Raw genomic sequence first — 15,279 nt, 5'->3', positions numbered from 1 at the left:
TTCCTTCACTCTCAGTAGTAAAGACTTTATGAGCTTCTTTAACAGTAAAATCACCAATATTAGAGAAGATATTAATCAGGTCCACCCGGTAATGGTTGTGGGCGTTTCTTCAGCTTTAGCGACTTCCCTAGGCTCTGACTTAACTCTAGACTGTTTCGATTCTGTAGCCCCCCTGAGTTGACCTCACTCGTCAATAAAGCTAAATCAACTACATGTATGTTAGACCCCATCCCGACTCGACTATTCAAAAATGTTCTTTTTCTTATTGGCATGACAATACTGGACCAGATCAACTTATCCTAAACTTAAAGTAGGATGTGTACCACAGGTTTTCAAAGTTGCAGTAATGAAACCTTTACTTAAAAAACCTTCTCTTGACCCAGATATCTAAGCTATTATAGACCAATTTCTAACCTTCCATTTGTATCTAAAATTCTGGAAAAGTAGGTTCAAGTCAGTTATGTGACTATTTGTATAGAAATGATCTGTTTGAAGTCTGTCAGTCAGGGTTGAGAATGCATCATAGCACAGAGACAGCACTGGTTCGAGTCACGAATGACCTTCTTATGGCCTCAGATAAGGGAATAGTGTCCATACTGGTTCTACTGGACCTCAGTGCTGCTTTTGACACTGTAGATCATGGCATTTTACTGCACAGAGCATGTTGTTGGAATTAAAGGGACAGCTCTACGTTGTACGTTATAGATGCTATATAAATAAAATAGAATTGAATTGAAAACACACCAAGCAAAAGACAGTTAAATAAAAGAATCCACCAACATCGTTAATGATCACATCATGTTTGGCTGATTGTTATAAAATCAAATTCTAGTTGACGACTATTAGTAAGATTACTTTACTTTCAATACTCAAAAAAGTCACTAATCATGGTAGTATAGAAAGACAGATGGATAGATGGAATTATGGAAGAATATGAGGAAGAACAGATATACTGGGAGGGGGTGTGGAAGCAATTCATTGCACACCTCTCAGTCATAAATATGGAAAAAGAACAGTGTGGCTCAGCCAGCCCTCCCACGACCAGAATGTTATCTTACATCTTTGTCAGAAATAAAAAAACTAAACAAAAAAAACACAATCATGTCTAGCTAAAACAGATACAAACTCAAGCAGTGGATGAAATTATTCACAGAGATGTAGTCCAAGGTGAGGACAAATACATTTAGAAATAAAAGGAACAGATGGAAGTTTGGTTGTACACAGATATAATATTAATGCATCTCAGATTATAAATGATAAGCAAGATTGGTTATAAATGAGAGGATCATTGTATCGATAACAAATTGATAAAATATGTATTTATTTAGTATTTTAAAGTCACTTATTGCAAGATTAGAGTGAATCTCTTAAAAAGAACTTAAAGTAATCATGTGAAATTTCATGACCACCATTGATACCCTTGGTAGTTATCCAGTTTCTTGTGTTCCGTCTACTTCTGCTGTTGCTCAAGATTGCTATGCCAATCCCCACTGCTCTCTTTTGGAGTTTGTCAGCTGCCTCCTTGTCCACTTTATTAGCAATCAGTAGTTTATTGGTCTGGATCAGGAAGTCCCACCGGATCTTTGCTCTTTCATTCTCAAACACCCATGGAAGTACAAGTATATCCTACCTTGACTTTGGGACTTCCAACACATTCTCAGTGCAGAAGTTCCTGTACACTATAACTGCTACGTAGTTGCGAGCAGTTTTGATTCCTGCTATTGTGTGCTAGATTGTCTGTGGGGCATCTTTACACTGTCTGCTGCTGGGGTCTTGGTAAATATATATACTGTATATTGTGTGGCGGACACAATTATGGACCTCGCACCCATCAAGACTGTAGGGAAGGGGGCATGGTCACAAGTGTTTTATGGTTGCTTAGCAACGCGTGTTTGGTTTCTGTTGTCAGCAGTTAGTTGTCAACTGTCAGTTCTTTGGTCAGTTGGATTCCGTTGTCTCGGAATAAAGTCCTGATTTACCAACCTCTGGAGTCGAGCTTCATCCTGCCACAATATATATATATATATATATATATATATATATATATATATATATATATATATATATATATATATATATATATATATATAATATAGGTAAATATATATATATATATATATATATATATATATATATATATATATTTATACTGTATATATATATATATATATATATATATATATATATATATATATATATATATATATTTATACTGTATATATACATATATGTCTGTATGTGTTATAAAGAGTTTGTTGACCAGGAAAAGTAACGGGGTCTAATTTTTTTTTTTTTTTTTTTTTTTTTTTTTTTTTTTCTTTTTTTTTTTTTTTATCTTACCTTGTCTGCACACATATTATTGATTGATACCATGTCGGTAGAAACCAAAAGTGTATATATGTGCATTATTACTATATGTAATATATACATATATATACGCACACATATGCGTACACATACATAAATATACACATACAAACCCAGTGTTTTTTTTTTTTTTTTTTTTTTTTTTTTTTTGGGGGGGGAGGGGGTGGGGGGGGGGGGTGACGACATCCACTGCCAATCCAGGAAGCAGGAACACACGGAGACACACGTCAAGCACTGGAAATCTGCAACAAAAAACCACAAACAAAGCACGAAACCGGCACGGAGCCAACCAAAACACGAACAGCAATCGACCTAAATCTTGAGATCTGATCACAGTCTGAGCTAAGCTATCGCTACCGCTACCTAAACCCAAAAACTAGAGTCAGCATGCAGGTGAACAAGCCAGTGTGTATGTCTATGTGTGTGTGTGTGTGTATGTATATGATCATGCGTGTGTGTGTGTGTGTGTGTGTGTGTGTGTGTGTGTGCATGTGACTAAATGACTATATGTGTGTATGTGTGTGTGTGTGTGTGTGTGTGTGTGTGTGTGTGTGTGTGTGTGTGTGTGTGTGTGTGTGTGTGTGTAATAAACCAAACAAAGCTCCACCTGAAGTGTATCTATAGTGGGGGAGGGGGGGGAGCGACCCCGCCACCCGCGAGACCAGAGGCCGACAAGGAAGAGCCCGGAACCCAGGCCACCGGCAAACCCCACAGAGGGGAGAAGTAGGAGGGAGGCAACCCACCGCCTGCGAGGCCCCCCCCCCGCCCGGCGGCGGCCGAGGGGGCCCGCGGGCGGGGCCCCCACGGCGCGGAAAGAAGCAGCCAGGGATCCCGCGGCGGCGGACCGCGACCCAGGCAATCCCCGGCCACCCGGTCCGGGCCGGACACGCGGCCAGGAGGCCCTCACCCTTCAGGCCAACGACCCCCACCCGGCAGGGGGCCAGCCTGCCCGGAGAGACAGAGCCGCCCCGGCCGCCGACGCGGGCAGGCGCACCCGTCCCCCACGAAAGTGGCCCTCCAAGACCAGAGGGGCGCCCCGCCGTAGAGGCAGCGGGGGGGACCGGAGACGGGCCCGGAGAGAGGGAACCCCCCAACAAGGCGACACCCGCGCAGGCCCGACAACGGAGGGCCCCAGACCTAGGCATCCCATTCATTCATCCATTCACCTATCCGATACCTATACTAATAATAATATAATATACTATACATAATAATAATAATAATAATAATACTAATAATAATAATAGTAATAATAATAACCATCTTTGTATAATATAATATTGATAAATTATTAAGTTTTTGATGTCCTGCCAATGGAGGCTCAAATCCTCCATGGCAGGACCCTTCCATACCGCATTCTCACCGACACAGACATACAATCACGCACCGTTTCCCCCTCCCCGGGGGGGTCCAGCACCGCCAGAAGGCACCCCAGGCTGCACGGCGGGCCCCGCCAGGCCCGGGTAACCCGACCCACCCGTCCGAGGCCCAGGCCGGTGAGGGAACGCGGGTGATGTGGGACCCCCTCCCGCCCCTTGTGTTGAGTGCATGTGATTAATGCCATAAAAACAGGGAGGAGGGAGGGCCAAGTATCGATTGACACCGACCCCCCCCCCCTCCCGAACTACGTGTCCTTGTCAAGTGTATTTATAAAGTGTTGAATGTGCAGTGTCTAGTTTGCTGTTAAAACCGTGAGGCGGGGAGTGCCGGGCCACGCGGGACAGTGCCCCCCACGACCCGGACCCCCCGCCTTTCGCCTATGTGCGTATGAATCGTGTAGGGGGGACAAGAGGGGGAGCGGAGGCCGAAGCCAGGAGGCAGGACCAGCAAAGCTGGCCCTGATAAGACACCCGCGTCCCCCCACCGGCCATCCAGTAGACGGGGGCCGGCCCCCCGAGCCGGGCCAGGGCCCCACCGTACCTCCACGGGCGCCCCCGGAGCCGCCGGAGCCCCCAGACGGAGGGGGAAACGGTCCAACATCCTTCCATTCATACTGACAACATAAGACATAGATACCTGGGAATGGCGCCACCCCGCCGCCGCGCCCGCCCGTGCACCCCCCGGTCAGGGGAGGCCAGATCTCCGGACCCGGCCCCACCCCCCCCCCGAGGCCACCCCGGCGGACACCCCAAGGGTCACGGAGTCCCCACATCCGCAGGGGCACTTGGCCCCCGCCCAGCGACGGAGGACCAAGGCAGCAATGCCCCCCCAGCGCAGACAGCCACCACAACGGGGTCTAATCTAAACGTCTCGTGACTGGCCATATTGTGCTTTTGATTGCTTCAAGTTTCAGTACAGACATGATTGTTACAATCAAGTCTGAACTCAATTCGTGTTTTGAATGCTGGAGAGTAAATCACAAAGTACACATAGAACAGTAGTGGAGGCTGTACTAATACTCATAGCAGTTTTACAGTATCTCAGTAACATTCAGCACTGAAGATTAAAGACTTAAAGCATCAGAGCAGCAAATTGAAACAAGCCATGCTACCCTTCATTACACTGTATCAGGCCTTTTCATATGACAAGTGATCCCAACTCTGAATCCTGTACCCTCTTAGTCCGCTTTTTTTAAAAATAAAAGACAAACACATACTGTCCAGACTTGCAACAATGAGCCGCACAATGAGGAATCCTTGGTTTCAGAAAATTACATAAACCAGTCCTGGAACCAGTCCTGGACAATAACTTTTTTTCTTGTCTGGAAAAATCCCTAGTTTGCAACTCAGTGCTCTGTATCATACTCACCTTTTACATTTAAACACTTCAATTCCAATTGTATGCATCTATCCATTCATCCATTTCCTATATCTGCTCCATCCTGATAAGAGCTGGGTGGGGTGGGGGGGGTAAGACCCAACTCTCATAGCGCAAAAAGCAGGGTACACCCATTAATTTCAATTTTGCTTAGAACCTATAATTAATGTTTCCTTTACTTTTTTCGGTTACATTAGGTATTTAATGATGGAAACATTCCAAATTGGATCATTTGAAGTCTCAACACTTAAAGTGTGTTAGCTTTAAGCATGCTGTTCATCTATATAACTTTATTGCTAAATCTGGAGTTTTTAACTCTTTTAGCAGTGCCCCATCACACAAACGCTAATCATCACGCATCAACATTATTGTTGTACAGAAGTGGAATAGGGAGCTAAAGTTTATGCACCTCTAATGGCAGATTGCACAGTAGACTGTTGTACTATTTGAACTACAAAACGTGCTACACTCCGTAAAAGATTAAAAGACTAAATTGAAAGACAGCAGCTTTGCGAGAAACAAAACTTAGGTCATCAACAAATTAAACAGCCCAAGAAAGAAGTTCTATGTGGTCAGCAGCTACAATGGCAGGACTGGCAGAGGAAGACTGGACTGGTCATATTCCGATTTTCATACGTGAAACATGTTCCTGGGGGGAGGGCAAATCCAGTTGTATGCAGGGTAGCATGAATTGGGCATCTGTTCAATCTCCTGCACCCAGCGCCGCATCAGCCTGGTCATCTGATGTTGGTGAAGCCATCGAGGTCGACTAAACAGACAGCAGGGCCGTCATGTTACACAGTACCACTTAAGTCCTCTAGCCTCACCAGTACCAGCATAACATTCATTTCAATTTCATTTAGTGCACATTAAACACAAGTTAGTCATCCAGGGAAAGTAAGGGTGTCTAATCTAAAAACACCTTGTGACTGCTGGCTGACAGGTGCTCATGCACCGACATTCATTAATCTAACAATTCTATCTAGTCTCCAAACCGCTTTTTGTCAACAAAACACATGCCTCACCATGCATTCACATAGGCAGCCGGCTGCCATTCATTTTCTATGAAAACGCGCGTCGAGAGGCAGCAGGAGCAGCGAGAGCAGCAGAGGCAGCGGGGGCGTCGGGAGCAGCCGGAGCAGAGCGTCAATTCGAAGTTGAAAAATCTCAACTTTATGCAAATAAGCAGCGGCGACGCCGAGGCAGCGTCCAATCACAGCCCGGGATTCCCGAAGCAAGAAGCCTCAATGCAGATTGTACTTTCATGTACACACAAACATACACTCATTCACATGCACACATGAGCAGAGCTGTGCACTAACAAACTTATTTTATCAGGAATTAATATATTTCATCCGGCAAACTGACATTTTTGCTAATTTGACCGCCGTTTTTACCTGAACTGCTCACATGAAACACGTATCTTGATGGTTGAGGAGCTGGATGGTCTGAACGATTTTATTTGCTACATTGATCCAACGCAAAATAATAAAAATTAATCACAAAACACAGTTTAAACATCATGACCAAATCCGGTCCGACCCGGTGTGTCAGTGATCACCGCAGACAGACTGCAAGTTCAAGCCTGAATTATGGTTCCGCGTTACATCGCCGGCGTATGGTACGCGGCGACGCAAACCGTATGCTGTGCGTCGCCGCGTACCCTACGCCGTAGGCTCTGCGTTGGTGTGACGCAGAACCATAAATCAGCCTTCACCGGGAGCAAGGGCTCGCTGATGGTTGATGTTGATTCGCGGACCAAACTTGTTAAGGAGCATCAAACTCACTCTTATCTACGCGGAAATAACACTAAAATATAAAGAAGCCTTCCCAAAGTGTGATCTATGGTGAAATAGGAAACTGAAGATGTGCACGGTATATGTGTAGGCTATATACACTGTTCTCTCCAGTTCTGCAGCGCAGTTTCAAGCAGCGCCCACTGCAGCCGTCGACAGTACATGCAGCTTTCAGTGTGAACGCACCAAGCAGCGTGATGCTGGCGTCAGGCGATTTTTGACGCTTTCAGTGTGAATGCAGAGTAAGGAGACAAGAGAATGATGCAAAAGACTCCCTGAAATAGAAGTTATTTATTTGAGTATACTAAATGGCACAATGCTCAATAGTAACTACTGGTGGTTTACTGTAGCCAAATACTGTTTTAGGAAAACACCAATAATATTCAATGAATATTCAATTCAATGAACATACTGGATCTTCATTTTTTAACTGCAGACCTGTAATTTTTCTGTAAAATAGTGGAAAATTAAGTGGTTGGAGTCACTATTACTTTTACTTGGTGAACCATACCAAACCAACTTTACCTTCTTGACTACACAACTGAAGGGAGCATGATTATGATGCAGGGGTTAGCATTATCAATTCACTGCCAGATGGTTCTGTGTTTGAGTGTGCTGGTCAGTTAGTAACCAATACTGTTTGCAGGTCTCAAAAACTAGAGCAGTATTACTTTGTGTTGTGTTACTTTGAACAAGGGTCGTTGTGTCCATTCTCTGATTTCATAGCCACCTGATAGCGTAATGTATACTCTAAGTACAAGCGGTCAAAAGAACTGGGATTTGATACTTCTCATTTGGTTACACTGTTTGTGTTGGACATGTAGTGATGGTATTTGACAGAGAGAAAGGGGATTTTTGTCATTAATCTGCTCCCGGCTCCAGTAATTGGGTATTGTGAATGAGATGAAATGCTTCTGCAGCAAAAACACAAAAGTACTCTTACCAAGTACTTTTACCAATGACATAGTGTCTGATATTGCGAAGAAGAACCGGAGCATTGCTGCTGAGCATCCATCAGCTAAAGCTCTCACCAAACACACAGGAGCCCTTGATGTTGTGAAGCAACAATCGGAGGTATTAAAGTTATTCTATGCAACTTCTGAGAGCTAGCAAGATTTGAAAGTGGCGCCTCCTCTAAGCCCCCCCCCATGGAGTTCAATCAGCTTTTCTCTAGCTTTGGTCAAGTAAAGAATCTTTGGTGGCCAAATAAAAAAGTGGTAATGTCAAACAACTTGCTGTCAAAACATAAAAGCGAAGTTTGTTTCTCCATGGAAAGCCTCCTTGCCAAAGTGTGGAGTTTGCATGTTCTCCCCGTGTTCCCTTGGGTAGCTAATGTACACTGCCCCCTCTGGGCAGCCGGGGAGCCAGATGGGGTGGGGAGGATCTGGCTAGAATAACGTGATCCTTCTACACGCTACGTCCGGCTGGAGAAACCCCACCCTGCCTGGTGAAAAGAAGCGGTTAAGGAAGTTAAGGAGGACTTAATTTAGAGCATATTCATTTTCCGGAGTAAATTACACATAACGCTGTGGCACAAACGTTTTTAGCATTTACCTGCAGCAACAAAAATCTCTGAGAAATAGTGTGCAAATTTTCCAAAACATATTTCGTATTTCAGAGAGTAATATTTGCTTTAAAGAATACCTTGCTCAAGAAGATAGAGAAAATGTGAAAACGGCTTTGGCCAAAGATCACGGAAGTGTGGTAGGATAAGAAGAAAGCTTTTTTTGTTGGAGGAACACCATTTGTGGACAATAAGGAGATTCACTGAAAGTCACAGTTCAAAAGACTTTTATTTTTATTTTCATCCCAAACATGACTGACCCACAGGTCTTAGGTGGTGATTAATGCTCCGGATCTAGACAGGACAGACTGCATGGTTATTTTGGAAATACATACATACATACATACATACATACATACATACATACATACATACATACATACATACATACATACATACATACATACATACATACATACATACATACATACATACATACATACATACATACATACATACATACATACATACATACATACATACATACATACATATTTATTTAATGTATATATATATGTATGTATATGTATGCATGATGCATGCACAGTCAATCAATCAATCAATCAATCAATCAATCAATCAATCAATCAATCAATCAATCAATCAATCAACTTTATTTGAATAGCACGTTTTAAACACCACAGGCGTAGCCATAGTACTGTACATTACAACAAAAGTAGGTTAAGAAAATAACTTAAAAAATACATAAAAACACAAACCTACAAAAAATAAAATAACACGCAGGTGCATTTTAAGGTGCCATACAAGATAAGATCACTGTGTTAAAAGCCAAGGCATAAAAGTGTGTTTTTAAAAGAGATTTAAAAACAGGAGGAGAGGAGGCCTAACACTAACACTCAAAGGTAACTTGTTCCAAATGTTGGGAGCAGCAGCGGTGAACGCTCTGTCACCTCTGAGCTTCAGCCTTGTTTCAGGGAGTGTCAGCAGTAGCTGATCTTAGCGATTGGGGTGGGCAGTAAGGCTGAAGCAGATTAGATAGATATGGTGCAGGAAGGTTGTTCAAAAGTTTAAAAACAAATAACAAAAGCTTAAAATGAATTCTGTAGTGCACAGGGAGCCAGTGAGAGGACGCTAGGATACCTTTGCTATTTGGCGAAGTTGAAACTTTTCTAAACAACACTGCTGATCTGTTTCTCAAATGTAAAATCAGATTCCAACTTAACCCCCAGATTGGTGACACAGTCCCTAAGACAAAATGACAGTGAGCCAAGATCTAGTTTGGGCGGGGGAGAGCAACTGGGTCCAAACATCATAACTTCTCTCTTATTCTCATTTAGACTAAGGACGTTAAAATACAGCAAGGCTTTAATGTCCTTAAAGGGGACCTATTAAACACGTTTTTTCTTGCTTTGACATATATAAAGTGGTCTCCCCTCACCCTGCCAACTCAGAGAAGGAGAAAAGCAACCAAATTCTGCAGTGTTTTTTTTAATGTTATTTATGTTTGTCTACAAGTATGATCTTTGCATGGGCTAAGTATTTAGCTTAGCTCCGGAGCACCGGGGCTGCTCACGGACCGGACCGGTGAGTAGCCCCGGTGGCTCCAGTGTTCCCTAACGGAGCCACTCACTCAGCTCTATTAGTAAAACATTTTTCTTCTGTTCATGGTTTCAGATCTTCCAAGCACCTGAATCTGTTCAACAACACCTCCAGAAGACGCACGGTCCTTCCTTGAGCCAGCAATAGTGCATACATGTTATTTATATACAACTTATTTTTTTTTTTTAACAATAAAGTTGCCATTTGTGAACATTCAGTGTTGTGATTTATTTACAGTTAACATGATTAATTTGTCTTGTAACATAAGAAATGAAGTGATGAGGAATCGGAGTAAATAACTGTGGTGTACCTGTTTAGGATTCAATTAAATCTTCCTGTGTGAATTACTTTGAAGACGAGGTGACCCGTTCCCTCTTCAAGGAACTAAAGGCTGATTTATGGTTCCGCCTACGGCGTTGGGTACGCGTCGATTTAACGCAGAACCGTAATTCAGGCTTTAAGATTCGTTTACAGCGTGTCATAACTGCATGCGAGCGTCCGACTATCACGTTGAGCTGCGTGACATCGGACGCTCTCTGTCCACACTGAAACCGTTAAACTCGCGGCCAGTTAGGACAGTCCAATACAAAAAAAATAAAGCAATGGAACTGATTTTGTCGCCGAAGCTCGCTCGCATGGGACACGCTTTGTGTACGCAGCCGGCTCTTCTCCCCGGAGAGGCTTTGTTCCCTCCCCTGCTACACGTCATTCAGGCAGCCAATCAGCGCAGAGCCTCATTATCATAGCCCCTCCCCTCAGAATCGGTCATAGAGAAGGTGGTAAAAATAGAGACATGGCCCAGAGGCTGAATTTCTGATTCATGTAGATAAAACAAGCTTTTGATTGTTTTTAAGACATTCAAGGCCCTTTAAGGCAGTGTGTGAGTTGCTGGACTGTGTTTTGTACCAAGGGAATATAGATCTGGCAATCATCAGCATAAAAATGAAATGAAATGCCATGTTTCCTAAAAACAGAGCCGAGGGGGGGCAGGTAATGATTGACCCCTAGGGGACCCCATGTGGAAGAGGAACTGTGGAAGACGTAAAGCTGTCGACTTTTACACAGAAACTCCTGTTAGTTAGGTAGGACCGGAACCAATTAAGGGCGACACCCGTAACGTGCTCAAGACGAGAAATTAAAATGCTGTGGTCAATGGTGTCAAATGCAGCGCACAAATCTGAAAACACTAAAACAACAAACTTTCAAGAGTCTGGTGACAAAAATATATCATTTGAAACCCTCAAAAGTGAACTCTTTACTGTGGAGGGCTTTTAACCCAGACTGGAATGGCTTAGTGATACCATTGTGCTTTAAGAATGGTAAAAGCTGGTTGTAGACAACTTTCTCTAATATTTTAGAAATAAATGGAGGTTGGAGATACGAGTGAAATTGGAACAGAGAGTAGGCCTGTTTTATTAAGTAGAGGCCGTACAACTGTGTGTTTAAAACCCCCTGGTACTGTGCCAGAGGAAAGACTAGTATTGACAATCTCAAGTACACTTGGTCCAATAGTAGCAAGTACCTCCTTAAACAAGCGAGGTGGGATGGAATCTGCAGGGGAACCAGAGGGCTTCATGTGACTAACTCTGTCCTTTAAAAAAGAGAGGGACAAACTCGGCTCAAACTGATCAAAAATAGATGAGTAGTGTGTGATGGAAAATTTAGCCTTGGCCACTTGGATTCAACCAAAACTACTGTGATAAGCATTTACAGCCTTGGCCTTTACAGAGTGTGCAGACTGATACTTTGCCCCAAAAAGATTAGCTCTATTTATCAGAATCATAAGGATGAATCATCGTTTATGCTTTAAAATCATTATGCTTCCCTTTGTTTTATATCATTTCTGCATCGAGACACCCAATGTAAGTTCTGATCCATTTGCATGCAACTGCTTAGTTAAATCTACTGAAATCTAGCTCATCTCTCAGGTCTTATTCTTGGTGACTAAGATACACCCAGTTTCAGTCTGGATATTCAGCTAGTGGGAAAGAAGATATCATAGAGTATTCAATAGTTTTTTTTCCAAAAGTGCAAAAAATAGAAGGGTCATAGGAAGGCTGAAAGATACAGGCTCTAGTTGACAGGATTTTATCAGTGAAGTGGAGGAAACTTTCACAGATTTCAGTCAAAACCAACAGATTTGGAAGCATCAAGGACAATATTTATGGTTTTGAATCAAACGCTGGGGTTCTTACAATTATGTCTGGGAGTTTATTCTTCTCAGCTTTTACAGTTGTCTGATAGCACAATAGGCTCTCTCTGAGAATACCGAAAGAAACATGTAGCCTGTCCTTTTTTTCCACCTGTGCTCCGGTCTCCTACATTCATGCCTGGCAGCACGAGTGAATTCATTGAGCCAGGGCTCGGGTGTAGGTTTGGTGCACCGGCCCTGTAAAGGAGCGGTCGTGTCCAATGTTTGTAGACAAATAGAGTGGAAGTCTGAAACCAGTTTTTCAAAGCTCTTCAGGCTTTACTGTGGATTCAGACCGAAAGCATCAATAATAATACAATACAATACAATAAGAAGAGAAGACTTGAAATCCACATTTTTATTGGTGAAATGTGTTTCTTAAATGAAATTCAAAAGAAAAAGCTCAAGCACATCAGCAAACCAATTAGGCCAGGTCTATTATTCAAAACTGCAATGCAAATACAGTTAAATAAATAAAATTCAGAAATAAAATAAGGCTGAGTCTCAAATAGGCACTTAAGCAGACTCTCAATTCAAAATTAAAACTAAAGCTGACTCAACACAGCAATTTAAGTTCTAGAACCTGTAACGTTTACAGTGGAACTTGTCCGGACATGTTTAGCGTTTAAATGATAATTCAGGCTGGAGCAGCTCCGCTGATAGGAAAGTTATTTTATACAAAATGTACAAATCACTGCGTTCTTGTTGATAGTCCCGTCTTCTTTCTTTTTATACATAAACTTGCCGTTTAAAGGTCCTAACAAAGATTTGCTGAGTCTCCCCTGAGTCGTCCAGGTCTGTCACTGCTTTGTTAGTTTGACCAGCAGCAGGAGGGAAGTGACCTGGTACTGCCAAGTGAACTACGGGTCCCTCAATGGGACAAATTTAAAATGCTCACGCATTTTGCCACTCCTAATTAATTGCGTTAATTTTCATAACGCGTTAATTATCAGTGTAATTAATTAATCTAATTAACGTGCTAAACTGACAGCCCTAATATAAACAATGCAAAATCAATGATGGGATTATTACTTTTCATAGATTTGTACAAAGTTACTGTTTTTGAGAGTTTAGAGACCATTTTCTCACCATGAAACATTTCTTCTCACAAGTTCATAGGTGGTTGGTGGCTGAGTTGGAGCAACAAATCCAATACCCCACACCACGACTGGGAAGGTCTTTTCTAGTTTTCATCCTCCTGGAAATAATCATCAGCAGGTCTGGCATGTAACTGATAGATATCTGAAACACAATTGGAATGTATTTTTGTACTGTAGACAGATCTGCCAAAATACCAGGTTTTAGGTTCAAACCCAAACTGGCTTTTAACAAAACATTTCTAGATTGATCCCATGTTTATGGGATCCAATTAGACATCTCATAAATCCGATTACAATTACCTTGGTTTATCTACGGCTTAGTGTCATTAGGCAGTGGTTCAGCAGTTGTCCAGATGTGTTGGTAGCAGACATGGAGCAAAGGCCACCAGCAACAACAGGAATTATAAACTCTTTCATTCAGTCTGCTTCCTTCACTCTACCAGCCTGGTACAGTGGTGCTGCCAATGAACAATTTTTAACAAATTATTTTTGACTAATCTATATGACTAATTTCCCCAAAAATCAAATGATTACCACTTAATTTGTGTTCATTTTATTTTGAACGCAACTCAAGAATTTGGAAGCCTGGGTAGCCTGCTTAACATCCAAATATGGTAATTGTACTTCAAGTGTACAAACAACTGTATCACTCTTTCAGCCTTTTTCTAGAAGTCGACATACTTGATTCAGACTCACCGCCCTCTTCCATTTTCTTGTATTAAAACAGGGGGATGCTTACCGACGGTAAAAAAACTCAACAGTGAAGAAAAACTAGTGGCGTGGAGCAGAATTACCTGAACGTAAATGAGCCAATTGAGACTGGAGACCAAAAATAAATTAAAGGCATCGACAAAAAAATGTGTGCGATTACATAACAGCAGTCAATATGCTCCTTTTCCAGACTGCTAGAAAATGAATTAACTAAAACATGTTTCTGGACTTGTTACAAGTTACAAGTTCCAATGACCACCGTCATGACCAATGACGCTTCTGCTTCAGTACAGCTGTTATCTGCAGCCTACTAAGTTCTACATAACCAACCTACCTAAGTTCTGCATCAGAGTCATAGACTTTAGCTACAACCACAGCTGAAAAGATATAAAAGTGTAAAAAAAAATGCTTTCACCTCTGTTAATCACAGTCAGTACCAACTGGCTCACCTTCTCCAGGGCCATGATGGAGATGAAGATGGAGGTTATGTGTCTGCTAGCATCAAAAGAAAAAAAAAACTGTTTATAGTATCCAGCCTCAAAGAATCTGATTCTGATTCTGTAACAATTGTATAAAACAATGTAATCGGCTATGTGATAACTACTAACTCATCCATCCATCCATCCATCCATCTATACCCGCTTTATCCTTTGCAGGGTCACGGGGGTCTGCTGGAGCCTGTCGCAGCTAATTACTACGAACTCAAAGATGATTAAAAAACAAAACACTAACCTAACTCGTAGTAAAAATAGCAAAGACCCTGCTAACTACTGAAACATTGAAAGCATTGTCTTATCTAATAACAACATTTACAAACATAATACTTGGAACCAGCGATCCCGTAAACAGCTATAACCCAAACTAATATCTAATACCTGACTCAAAAGTTCAACATATAAATAGTAAGAAATATAAATGTGACTTACTAATCCAATGGCAGCAAAGTTAGGTGTCCGTCCATCCTGCAGCTCTTTGTCTGTTCCAGTCAGTCATACAAGTGTACGTTGGTCCAGTATTGACTCGTGTTTGAGCTCTTACTCTATTATTACATTGTCTTTTCTTCACCCTGCTTGACAAAACCCTTATTGCTTTCTGCCATGGAGTTGTTTTGCAGAATGGAAAGTTACACAGCTTCATTTTGTAGTTAGCTGCATGCTACAGAGTTATGTGTGCCGCAAAACAAGCCATACACTTTGATTGGCAGCTGGCAGGATGCTAAGTAAAATAGATACA

At 42.2% G+C, this 15,279-nt stretch overlaps 1 protein-coding gene across 2 annotated transcripts in view; it reads right to left on the bottom strand.

Annotated features, from left to right (window-relative positions):
• The window catches only part of LOC133447225 (teneurin-3-like), a 331,811-nt gene extending 316,780 nt beyond the window's left edge, over positions 1 to 15,031 (bottom strand). For both annotated transcript variants that reach the window (XM_061725813.1, XM_061725823.1), the window contains exon 1: positions 14,973 to 15,031. The gene's annotated coding sequence lies outside the window, so the exon portion shown is untranslated. The remainder of the gene's footprint in view (positions 1 to 14,972) is intronic.
• Positions 15,032 to 15,279: the final 248 nt, after the last annotated feature.

This window comes from Cololabis saira, chromosome 1 (assembly GCF_033807715.1).
Source record: "Cololabis saira isolate AMF1-May2022 chromosome 1, fColSai1.1, whole genome shotgun sequence".
Taxonomy (NCBI): domain Eukaryota; kingdom Metazoa; phylum Chordata; class Actinopteri; order Beloniformes; family Belonidae; genus Cololabis; species Cololabis saira.
The sequence above is the reverse complement of the archived record's forward strand: the minus strand, read 5'-3'. Positions and strand labels throughout refer to the sequence as shown.